Below are 11,109 nucleotides of genomic sequence, written 5' to 3'. Positions count from 1 at the left end.
CTGCGGCGGGCCATCCACTGCCATCCACTGCGGCAGACTTGCCGGGAAAGTGGCTGAGAAGCCGCAAACATCTGGGGATGTCCCCCCTCCCCTGAGCCGAGTGCCCTGCCGCCCAGACAGTTGGGGGTGGGGTGGGGGAGGAGGGCAGGTGAGAGAGACCCCCTCTCCCTCCCCACTCTTGGGAGCCTGCTGGCTGCCATCTCTGACCCGGAGGGACTTAGGTGCTCGCTTACCTGTGTTTTTAATCTTCATAGACTGCACTTGGATTAATTTGGTAATCAAATTAAGTGACAAACAATTAGGTGGTTTTCATGTGCATTTTAAATTCAGTTGCTTTCGGGCTCTGAAGGGCTGGCGGGCCTGACCTGAGGTGTCTGCCCTACAGGGCCTTTGAGGGGTTCTGGTCATGGATGGGGCTCCCCAGCTGGGCGTTCTGCAGCCCCCAGCAGTGGACGGAGGCAGGGGCAGAGTCCCGCAAGCCCCCAGGCCTTGGAGAGGGAGTGGGGGCTGGGGGAGGGGAGAGTGGGGCAGTGGTGGAGCCTCCTGAGGGTTGTGGACAGGCGGCAGAGTGGCCTGGGCAGGGGTGTCACCCAGCGGAAGGAGCAGCAGCTGCTAGGCTGAGGGAGCGAGGGCTCCGAGCAAGATGGACGAGACGCCAGGGCAGAGTCCATGACGGCGGGGCTGGTGGGTCCCCTAGGAAGACAGACCTCGGTCAGGACGACAAGCAGTGGGCACCTGCTGCTTACCTGGAGGTGTAGGGGGCAGGATGTGAGCAGCGAGGAGAAGGGACTTGAGGGTGGGGACAGCAGAGCCCTGGGGGGCGCCTGGACAGGCTGCTGGTGTCCTGGGTAGGGGGTCAGGGTCGCCCCAGGGCCCCCAGTGAATCCCTCTGCTGCTGTGTGGGGCAGGGCTCAGGACAAGTGGGTGGGGGCGGCATGGGGGCTGGGGGGTGGAGGGCTGGCTCATGCAGGGGCCACACCCTCTGATGTGGGTGCTTAGTTGCTCAGTCTCTTTGTGACCCCATGGACCAGTCTTCTCTGTCATGGGATTCTCCAGGCAAGAGTACTGGAGTGGGTAGCCATGCCCTCTTCTAGGGGATCTTCCCCAACCAGGGATCGAACCCAGGTCTCCTGCATTGCAGGCATTCTTTACCAGCTGAGCCACCAGGGAAGCTTCTGGCTTTGTCCAGATGGTCCCGCATCGGTTCCGGTGTCACCCAGCCTACAGCAAGCTGGCCCTGTTTGTGCCTGGCATTGGGTGTCTCAGATTTGGTGTCTTGGGAGGGCATCCACCAGGTGGGGCCAGTTGGAGGGGATGACTCAGGTCCCGAGCCGCCTGCAGCCAGGTTTGCACAACTCCACCTGTGCTACTTCTTGAACGTTCCTTGCTCAGTGATAATGCCGGTGACCCAGCCTGGCTGAGGTCATGGTGCTGAGAGGCTTTCAGGGTTCCCAGGGTCTGGAGCTCTCGGGGCAGGGGTGGTGGGGGCTGGTGAGGGGTTGCAGGGCTTTCACAGCAGTGGCTACCACCCTGTCCTGTCTTATCTCTTCTAAAGTTGCTCAAATGACAGGTTAAAATGCCGGTTACAGGCATATTCCTGACGTTGGATCGTGTTTCTTAAGTCTTCCTTAAGGTTAAGAAATCTTTATTTTTAGATTCTGGGGAGAAAGTCTGTGATTATTTGTATCTCTGAATCCAAGTGTTCTCTCTGGTGCCACAGAGGCTCCCAGACTGTGGGCCTCCTGCCGGGCCTGAGCCTCATCCCTCCTGTTCCCCTGGTCCCTGGGGCCCAGCTGGGCCCTTCCCTCCAGAGGGAAACTGAGTCTGGAGACGGAGGCCTCCTTGCAGCTGGTGCCGGCCACCCCATGACCCCACTTACCCCTTGACCTCACCCTCAGTTGAGGCTAACACCAGGTGTGCCGCAGCACAAGCCTTGGAGTACCCCGGGGGAGGAGCCCCCCTGCCCCCCAGTGCCCTTCTGCCTTGGGTCTGGTTTCTAGCTCAGCGGTAATTACTCCCACCTCAGCGTCTCCTCGGCTGGGAGCAGAGTAATTACATAATGGTGTTTAATTAGAGTGCCAGGCCCAAGTCAGCCCTCCGGCTGCAGGGCTTCTATAGGGAACGAGCGGGCCGGCCTGCGGGTGCCCGGTTCTGAGGACCTGGCCTGGCTGACGCAGTAGCCCCACCTCCCAGAGCTGATGCGCTCTCATGCTCGTTGCGTCATCAGCAGGGCCCACCTCTAGCTCTGTCTCATGTGGTCAACCCTTGCTGCCCTAAACTGTGGCCAGCCGAGCCACCCCACCAGGTGAAGAGACCCCTCCCCACGGGGACCTCTATCCAGTGGAGCAGGCACAGCTGTCCTGCCAGCCCAGTCTGGGGCTGGAGGAGGAGGCAGGGGGACAGCAGCAAGTGTGAGTGGGGGGGCACCAGCTCTGTGCTCACCAAACCCACACCCCAGAGCAGACAGCAGCAGAGGTCCTGGGCAGGCCCCTCCTGGCTGTGCGTCTGCACGGATGGGCTTCTGGAGGCATTGGGCTGGGTGGCAGTATGCAAGGGTGGTTTGTCCTGGACCTGGGATTATCACAGAGCAGGCTGGGGACACTGTCCTGCTGAGGCCCAGGGTGAGGGGTGCCTTGGTCATCTGCTAGTCCCTACCACAGGCTGCTAGTAACAGAGAACACAAATCACTGTGGCTGATGATGTTTAAAATGGGAAGGGTTAAAAAAAAAAATAAAATGGGAAGGGTTGCCCCTTGTACAATGAGGGTCTGGAAGCAGGCAGTCCAAGTCTTCAGGGTGTCATCAGCAGCCCAGGTGCCACTGTCCTCTACTCATCCTGGTGCTAATGCAGCTGCCAGTGCCCCAGCCATCACGTCACACTCCAGGCAGGAAAGGGGGAGAGGCAGAGGGCAAACAGCAAGAGGAATGGGGAAACCTGCTCTACTCCCATTTTAAGGTCTCAGAGGCCCACGCAGGGATGTCCCCTCTCAGCTCACTGGCCAGGACTGGGTTATGTGCCCTCCCCAGACTCCGGGGGGTGTGGGGCGGGGGGGGGGGGGGGGTGGCGCAGGCAGGGACTTCCTCTGCTGTGCAGAGCAAGGCTCCTGCCCTTTGAGCCTTGAGGAAGCTTCCAGTCAGTCCCTGATCATGTGACCCTGTCTTTGTCCTTGGCACTGAACCCTGCACCTCTGTGGGGGAGGTGAGTTCAGATTTGGACACCAGGCAGGTCTGGGACACACTGCTCTGGGCCTCAGCTATGGCTAGGCCATATCCTGGGGAGGAGCTGGGCATGGCCCTGTCCTTGCCCCCGCCCCACTCAGGTGGCCCAGCTGTCTTCCTAAAGGCCCTGTCCACACTCGACTTGTGGCCCAGGGCTCTGCTCACCCACGGGCCCTCTGGGGCCTGGTCACTGCGACAGTGCTGCTGTGTTTCCTGCCAGGCCACAGGAGAGTCTGCCTGCTGGGCTGGTCTCCTGAGCCCCTGCCAGGCCAGCTCCTTCGTGGAGCCTGCCTGTAGCCACTTGGGCAGACCCATCCTCCTTCCCTCCCCGGCTGCCCTCCTCCTGTCCCCTGCATGGACCCCGGGGCTCCTTTCCCAGAGTCAGGTCAGGCTGACCTGCTGTCCTCTTTGGGGGACCACTGTCCTGGGTCCCAGGCTCTTCCAGGAGAAGCTTACAGACTTGACCCAGTGAATTCCCGTCCACCCTTAGCTCTTCCTGCCTGAGGCCACACGTCTCAGTGTCATCAAGCTTCCCTGGGGTCCCACCCCAGGGTCTCGTGTCCTGTTGGAGTCGCTTCAATGAGTTCTGAAGTCATCAGGACACCTCCTCCCTCTGTCTGCATCGACCGGACACAGCTAGCTTCACGTGCCTCATCCGATGCTTAGGAGTTGCTTCTTAAATATTTAATGTGTAACATGTAATGTTTATTTAATGTGTAATATGTAATGTGTAACATTATGATATGTAAACATTCAGTTATGTTGTAAGGGTCTGGACTGCAATCAGGGTGGGTGGGCTTGCTCCTGTTCTGGTGGAGGATGTATTTAAAAGCCGCACCTGTGTTGTAACTACGGCTGAAGCTTGAGTTCAGGAGCAGACGCTGCAGGCACAAGGCAGGTGTTTGCTCTTGCCCTCGCTCCACTCAGAATAGGAAGGAAGCCCCCTGTTCCTAACTCTCGAGCGTTGTTCCCGGAGATGCTGAGTTTTATTGAATTCCTTCTTGGCTCCTGCTCAGAGTCATGTGTTTTTGTTATTACTTTTCCTGCTGGGGGGTGGATGGTGCGATTAGTTTTCCATGTGCCACACGGCTTTGCATTCCTGGGGTCACAGCTTGTGTCCGCTCTGTTCACACGTGACCTGAATCCTTTGCTGGCTCCTTCCCGAAGCCGAGAGGTGGGGCACTGCCTTTGAACCACGAGACTTTCTTGTGGGTCCCCAGGAAGCTTTCCACAGCGACCACAAGCTTCCTCCTGCTGGACAGGGAGGGGGCATTTCCTCTAGTTCCTGTCCCACCCTGACCCCGAGGCTGGACCTCACCCTGCTCCCCAGAGGGAGGAGCTGGGCCTCAGCCCCTTCTGCTGCAGGCACCCCTGGAACCCCAGGCAGGGCTTTGTCCTGGTCTGGCCCCCACCCTGAACTCCCCCTGGGGTGGGATCGTGCACAGCCACCCTGGCCCACCCCTCGGATGTCCTGTTGTCCAGCTGACGTCCTGGTCCCAGCATCTCAGAAGGAGCAGATGGCTGTGCCGGACCACCACCTGCTCTGGGGTCCCACAAGGTCCCTAACCAGGGCCCTCCCTTCCTACTTGGCCTCTGGAGCCTGCTGGTGTCCCTTGTCATCATGTGACAAAACCTGTTTCGCCAGGAATGTTTCCAAGTCCAGGGAACGGTGGGCACCAGTGCCCCGGCCACATCAGGACAGACATGACTAGTCAATCACCAACACTCCCAGCACGATGGAGCCTCAAAACTCGCCCCTGTGGGTGGTCTAGAAGCAGCTCCACATGACTGGGGTACAGGTAGGGCGCCCGCCCCTTCTGTCTTTGTCTCTGTGGTGGAGAGCCCCTGTGGTCCGTCCCGAGGCTGTGCACTGAGCCCCCTTTTCCCCGGCTCAAGGTGGGCCTGTGTCCTCTGCTCCCTGGGGTTGGGACAGCCCCAGACTTGATCTGGACATGACAGCTCGTAACACAGCACTGTGGGGGCAGCGTCCAGAGTCGGGGCGGCCCTGCATGCCGTGCACGGAGCTGTATGGTCACCCCCAGCACTGCAGACGGTGGCCTGTCCCCCAGCCCAGTCCTGTGTGAGGGCGGCTGGCTCACAGTGGCCTTGCTGTGCCAGCCGGGGTCCAGCCTGACTGTGAGGCTGCTGACCTTGGGAGTGTTTGTCACAGCAGCAGAAGCTAGCGTCGTGTGACAGAAACGCCTCCTCATGGTTCCCACTGGGGAGACCTAGGAGAAGACAGGTCATCGCTGAGGGCAGGGCAGAGCCCCACGAGCAGGGTGGCCAGGAATATTGGGAAATAAGAATTTTCTGCAAGAAAGAAACAGCAGATCAGAAATACTTCCAGGAAACAGAGGCTCCCTTGGCGGCTGTGATGCTGACGTGGTCTGGCTGCTCCTGTCTGTCCCTGCTGGAGGCAGCACCTGGGGCGTGGGAAGTGCCCCAGGCCCGTAGAGGAGACTCGGTTAAGCTCTGAGTTCTCCAACAAGCTTGATGGAACCAAAATTAACCTGAGTCGCACTCAACTCGTGTGTGTGTGCCAAGTCGTGTCTGACTCTTTGTGACTCCCTGGACTGTAGCCTGCCAGGCTCCTCTGTCCATGGAATTCTCTAGGCAAGAAGAGTGGGTAACCAGTTTCTTCTCAAGGGGATCTTCTGGAGCCAGAGATGGAACACGTATCTCCTGCATTGCAGGCAGATTCTGAGACACCTGGGAAGCCCGGGAGTCACACTCAAACGACATACAGAAAGAACAGATGTTGTTCAGAGAGCCTTGAGCCCCAGAGGGAGCCATGGGGCATGATGGAGCCCTGGAAAAGACAAACGCAAAGGACACTCCCCAGGGAAGCTTCTAGAAGGCAGCCAGAAATGCACTCGGAGGAGAACTTATCACTGTAAGTGTTTTCATTATACACAAGAGAGAATTAAAAATACATGAACTAAGCTTTCAATTCCAGACTGGAGGGAAGAAAAATAAGACAGCCCGAAGCCCAAGGAAGCAGCAGAAATATGTGAAAAAAGGGGAAAGTGGCTGGTTTGGCAAGTAGAGAAACCATAGACTTGATACGCCTGAGACCTTGGACGTCCCCGGGGAGCTGCTCTGGAGGCGTCTGGTGAGTTGGGTGTCTCCCCTGGGCGGCCGTCAGGGGAGGGGCGCCCCCCGACTCGCTCCCCTGGGACCTCCGTGCTGCCAGGAGCTCCTTGCTGTGCCCTCCAGGCGCTGGTCGGGGCTTCGGTTCTTGGCTCATCCTGCCATTTCCACCAAGGAGAAAGATTTGACCGCAGCGCGGGGAGCTGGGCCCCCAGCATGGAGCAGGGGTCACTGGCCGCCCAGGGATTGGTTGTTTCCCACGGCCGAGTGATCACCCAGTGGTTTGGGAAGAGAGCCAGGGCTCCGATGGCCAGGCGTCTGGAGGCCTGAGGAGCCACGGGGGCCGGGAAGGACCACGGCACCTCATGGGCCAGCCAAACTGGGGGCCTGCGCCCATGGCTCTTGCCCACAGGCACCACACCAGGGTGAGTCCTGGCCGCCCTGCCCATCCTGGCCGGGACAGCCAGATGTCAGGTGTCCAGGGGCCTTGGGAGTCCACGGCCACATAGCAGGCCCCCAACATGGGGCCCCCGCCCTGAAGGAAACCAGGCACTGTTCTCCCACCTGCGCCCCAGAACAAAACTCGGCTGGCTGAGCCCCCCAGGAGGAAGCAGGGGTCTCTCTGGAGCCTTTGGGGGGAGCACTGGGGGCGTGGCCTTGGCTGGGGACCCTTGTCCCTGCTGTGGCTTCTCTCCCTCTGCCCCTTGGTGTCGGCCCGGCTCCGGGGCCGCGAGCAGAGACACACAGCTGCTTGGAGCAAAGGGAAAGTTGTTTGTACGAAGCTGAACAAGACCGTCATATATTAAAGGCAGCTGTAAAACAGGACTTAGCCTTGTAATAATATTTTGGTTTTATTTGCACTATGTGCATCCTGAAAAATGTGAGTGTGACCTCAGCCCAGGGCTGGTCACGCTCCGACCCCTGGAGTGTTTCTGCTGCTGGTCAAGACTCCGGGGCCCCCAGTTCCAGGGGCCGCTACAGTGCCCTCACTGATAGTGGCATCAAAGGGGTGAAATGCGGCCAGGCATCATCCATGGCTCACCTCTGGAACCACGGCCCATGGGAGATAACACGGGTGGCCTCAGGGTGTTCTCTGTCCCCAGCTCTGACTGAGGGTCCTCATATGCCGTCTTCCTGGATTCCTTCTGGCCCCACGACGTAAATCCCACTGTTGTTCTGGGTTACATAAGAGGACGCCGAGGCTCAGGGAGGCTGGGCCCCTCTTCCACCGAGGGGAGCCTGAGACCCGGGTCACCAGCTCACGAGAGCCTGCTGGCATGGCCCCCACGGCACTGTGGCTTCGGGACTGACAGTCATGCAGCCCTGTCCACACTCGGGCTCTGGGAGGAGCACAACGGGAGGAGACAGGAAGCTGTGGGCAGGTGCACCGCGAGGCTTCGGTCAACACGTGTTCCGGAAATGGACCCCCTGGCCTCCAACCTTCAGGCGGAGCATCCAGAAACCATGGAGACCAGGCGAGTGGCCACATGAAGCTGCTACTTTTGGGGCAATTTGTGAGGTGGGGACAGATAGCTTTTACCCAGAGTCCTGGACACCTGAGTGAGGGGCGGCTTGGGCAGCCAGAGCCCAGCCCTGTCCCACCACAGCCAACCCTTGGCCCCACGAGGCAGAGGCTGACCTTGACCTTCCGTGGAGCCAGCTGCCTTGCAGCCCCGAGCTCCCCAGCCCAGCCAGGCCCCAGCCAGTGTGTCCATGCAGGACCCTGCTCCTGTCCAGCACAAGCCCCTTGACCCCTGGCAAGCCCCACCCCCATCTCCTCCTTCCTCTCCCCAAGCCCACCCTGGGGCCTGGCCTGTTCAGGGTGTCCTCACTCATGGCCCTAGGCCCCTTGCTTGCCGATGTCTCCTGGGATTTTATCCTGGCCTCACTCATCACCCTCCCCCACCCCCAACTGCCCTTTCCGGTGCCTCTCCTGGGACCAAGGGGTTTCCCTGGATCCCAGCCCTGCCCAGAGGCTCCAGAACCCAGGCAGGCTCTGTGCATCCCTCCCCTCCTCCTCTTCTGACTCCCACACCTGCCCAGGCCCCACGCCTGTCCTAGCACCCACACCTGTCCCCTCCCCACACCTGTCCCATCCCCACATCTGCCTCCTCCCCACACCTGTCCCATCCCCACATCTGCCTCCTCCCCACACCTGCCCCCTCCCCACACCTGTCCCATCCCCACACCTGCCTCCTCCTCACACCTGCCCCCTCCCCATACCTGTCCCATCCCCACACCTGTCCCTTCCCCACACCTGTCCCATCCCCACACCTGCCTCCTCCCCACACCTGCCCCCTCCCCATACCTGTCCCATCCCCACACCTGTCCCATCCCCATACCTGCCCCATCCCCAGTGGCATGTCAAGCTACCACTCAGGTTACAAAATGCACGTCAGGCACCATGGGACATCGTGGGGATGACGGAACCCGAGGTGCAGTGGAGGGAACCAATCAGCCCCTGCTGGTCATGTACTATGAAGAGGTGTGAGGTGCATGTGGTCATGAGCACTGGACTCTGCCCATGGTGATGCCTCCAGAGGACCCCGGGGCTGGGATGAGTTTTTTCCGCCCTTAGATGAAGAGTCCTGGAGATTCTGAGACTCTGGAGGGAGTCTTGGCCAGCCAGTGACTGACCCAGGGGAAACCTGGGCCCTCCCTGAGGGTCCCCATCTGTTCGAGCACAGGGGCCAGGTCTCTGCCTGTGTCCCCAGGGCTATGGGCTGTAGGTGGGATGGCTCAGGACATCTGGGGAGGGGAAGAGGGGTGACTGGGGGCGGCTGTCAAGCACAAGAGGCTGGGTGTTTAGTCAGTGATTCTGCATTCCTGCATGCTATAAACAGAATTCCCACTTGACTTTTGTTTATGAGACTTTATTAATGATTTACATTTCTGCTCAATTGTTTATTAGGTGTTAAGTTGATATTTCTACAACTGTGCCCTGCTGCTGAGACTGGGGCCTCTGAGTGTGTGCACGAGTGCGCATGTATACTTGTATGTGTGTGTCCAAATGTATGCACAGTGTATTCACGTGCATGTGGGCTCACACATATGCCCCTTGCACATGTGTGTGTACACATGTTTGCGTGTGCTTGTTCTTGAACTCCTGGGTCCCAGTGTCTCTTTGCTTAAGGGGTGATGACCTGCAAAGGGAGATTCTGCAGCCAGTTGATGACTGGGGAGCCATGCTCTGAGGGAGGGTCCCCCGGCTCTGCCATTTCCCCATTTAGAGCCGCTCCCAACCTGGAGGATGGAGTGGCCCCTCCATCTGCCTCGAGGGGCCCACGTGAGCCGCTGCCTTTGACTGGCAGGTCCAGACAGAGCCTGTTTAATCAGATGGTGTTTCCAGGAACAAATAACAAACACACTTTCTGGAAGCAGCAGGAACAGCCTGTCTCCCTGGAGAGGAAGGAAAACAAGAAGCTGCTGGGGGCCACAGCCGGGACAGCTGGAGCCGCCAGGGCCTGAGCTCACCAGCCGGCTTGCGGGAGGCTCCTCTGCATGTGCAAAGGCCCTGAGTATGGCAGCCTGCAGCCCGAGTCTGGGGGCCCAGCCCCGGCCAGAGCAGGCGGGGTGGGGGTGGGAGGGTGGGGTGGAGTGGGGCCGGCCGGCTCTGGGCTGGAGGAAGGAAGTGCAGGGACCCAAGACTTCAGGTGCTGCCTCTGTGACCTGGGGCCTTCTGGGCGGGGCTGGCGAATATGCACTGTGGGGTTCTGGGGGCTCTGGTCGGGGGCGGAGCTGCCCCTGCAGGGCTGGCCTCAGGCACCCTCTCCCCAGGCAAGCTCCTTGGAGATGCCTTGCCTCCATCACCCCTCCAAGCCCAGCCCTGATGGGGGAGGGGACCTTGCCCTCAGAGGTGGGTCTGTGGCCTCTCCCCCACCCACCCCTGACCCCCTCACAGGGATGAGGACAATGTCCTCAGGCAGCAGGGGCTCCTGACCCATGTCCTGCAGGATTCGTGTAAAACACTCTTTAGAAAACCACAGATTTCCTTCTAAACCTCAGTCCTGCTGGGAGGCAAGAGGAGGCTGTGCCCACACAGAGCCCTCTCTGCTTCTTGGAATTTGACCTGTTCCCATGGTGCACCTGAGCCACCCCACTCAGCTCCAAGCCATCTGCTGAGGCCACAGCCCTCGGCAGGTTGAAGCAGCCAGGGGGTGGAGGGCTCCCATGGGTGGGCTCAGGGGGCACCGTCTGCTCTGCCCACCAGACAGAGATGGGAGGGGTGAGCAAGGGTCTGCAAACAGCGAAGTGCTCTGCACACACTGAGCTCCCAGGGCCAGGTGGCTCAGTGGGGGGTGGGGGGGCTCCTGGTGGGGGAGGGGTGGGGCAGGGACTGCCTGGTGGCCTTCTCATGGTGAAGGAGGAGATTTGGGGCCCTGGAGTCTGTCCAAGGCCGTGGCTCCCAGCTGCGTGCAGGCCACCTTGGGCCAGAGGCATGGGTTCCCTGGGGCTGGGTGGAAACAGAAATCTAGATCTGAGCCCTCTTCTGGGTGAGTCTCATGTGTGGTGGGTGCAAGACCCCTTTTCCAGCATGCGAGTGTCAGAAAGAGCACCCTCCAGTGATGCTCCTGGGGAGGCCGGGCTGTGGACCCTGGGGATGCGGGAGAGGCCAGGAGTCGCTGGGCGGTTGGAGGCCAAGCCTCCCAGCCTCTAACCTGGATGGGTTGGGGGTAAGTTCTCCTCGCCGTCCCTGTGTGACCTGGAGGAGCTCGGGATCTCTCTGTGGTGGGGGCATCATCACAGGCCCGGCCTCTGGGAGAAACACCTTTTATTTTTAGTCTGGGTTTTCAGCTTTGCC

Source organism: Dama dama, chromosome 19, assembly GCF_033118175.1.
Source record: "Dama dama isolate Ldn47 chromosome 19, ASM3311817v1, whole genome shotgun sequence".
Taxonomy (NCBI): Eukaryota; Metazoa; Chordata; class Mammalia; order Artiodactyla; family Cervidae; genus Dama; species Dama dama.
The sequence above is the reverse complement of the archived record's forward strand: the minus strand, read 5'-3'. Positions refer to the sequence as shown.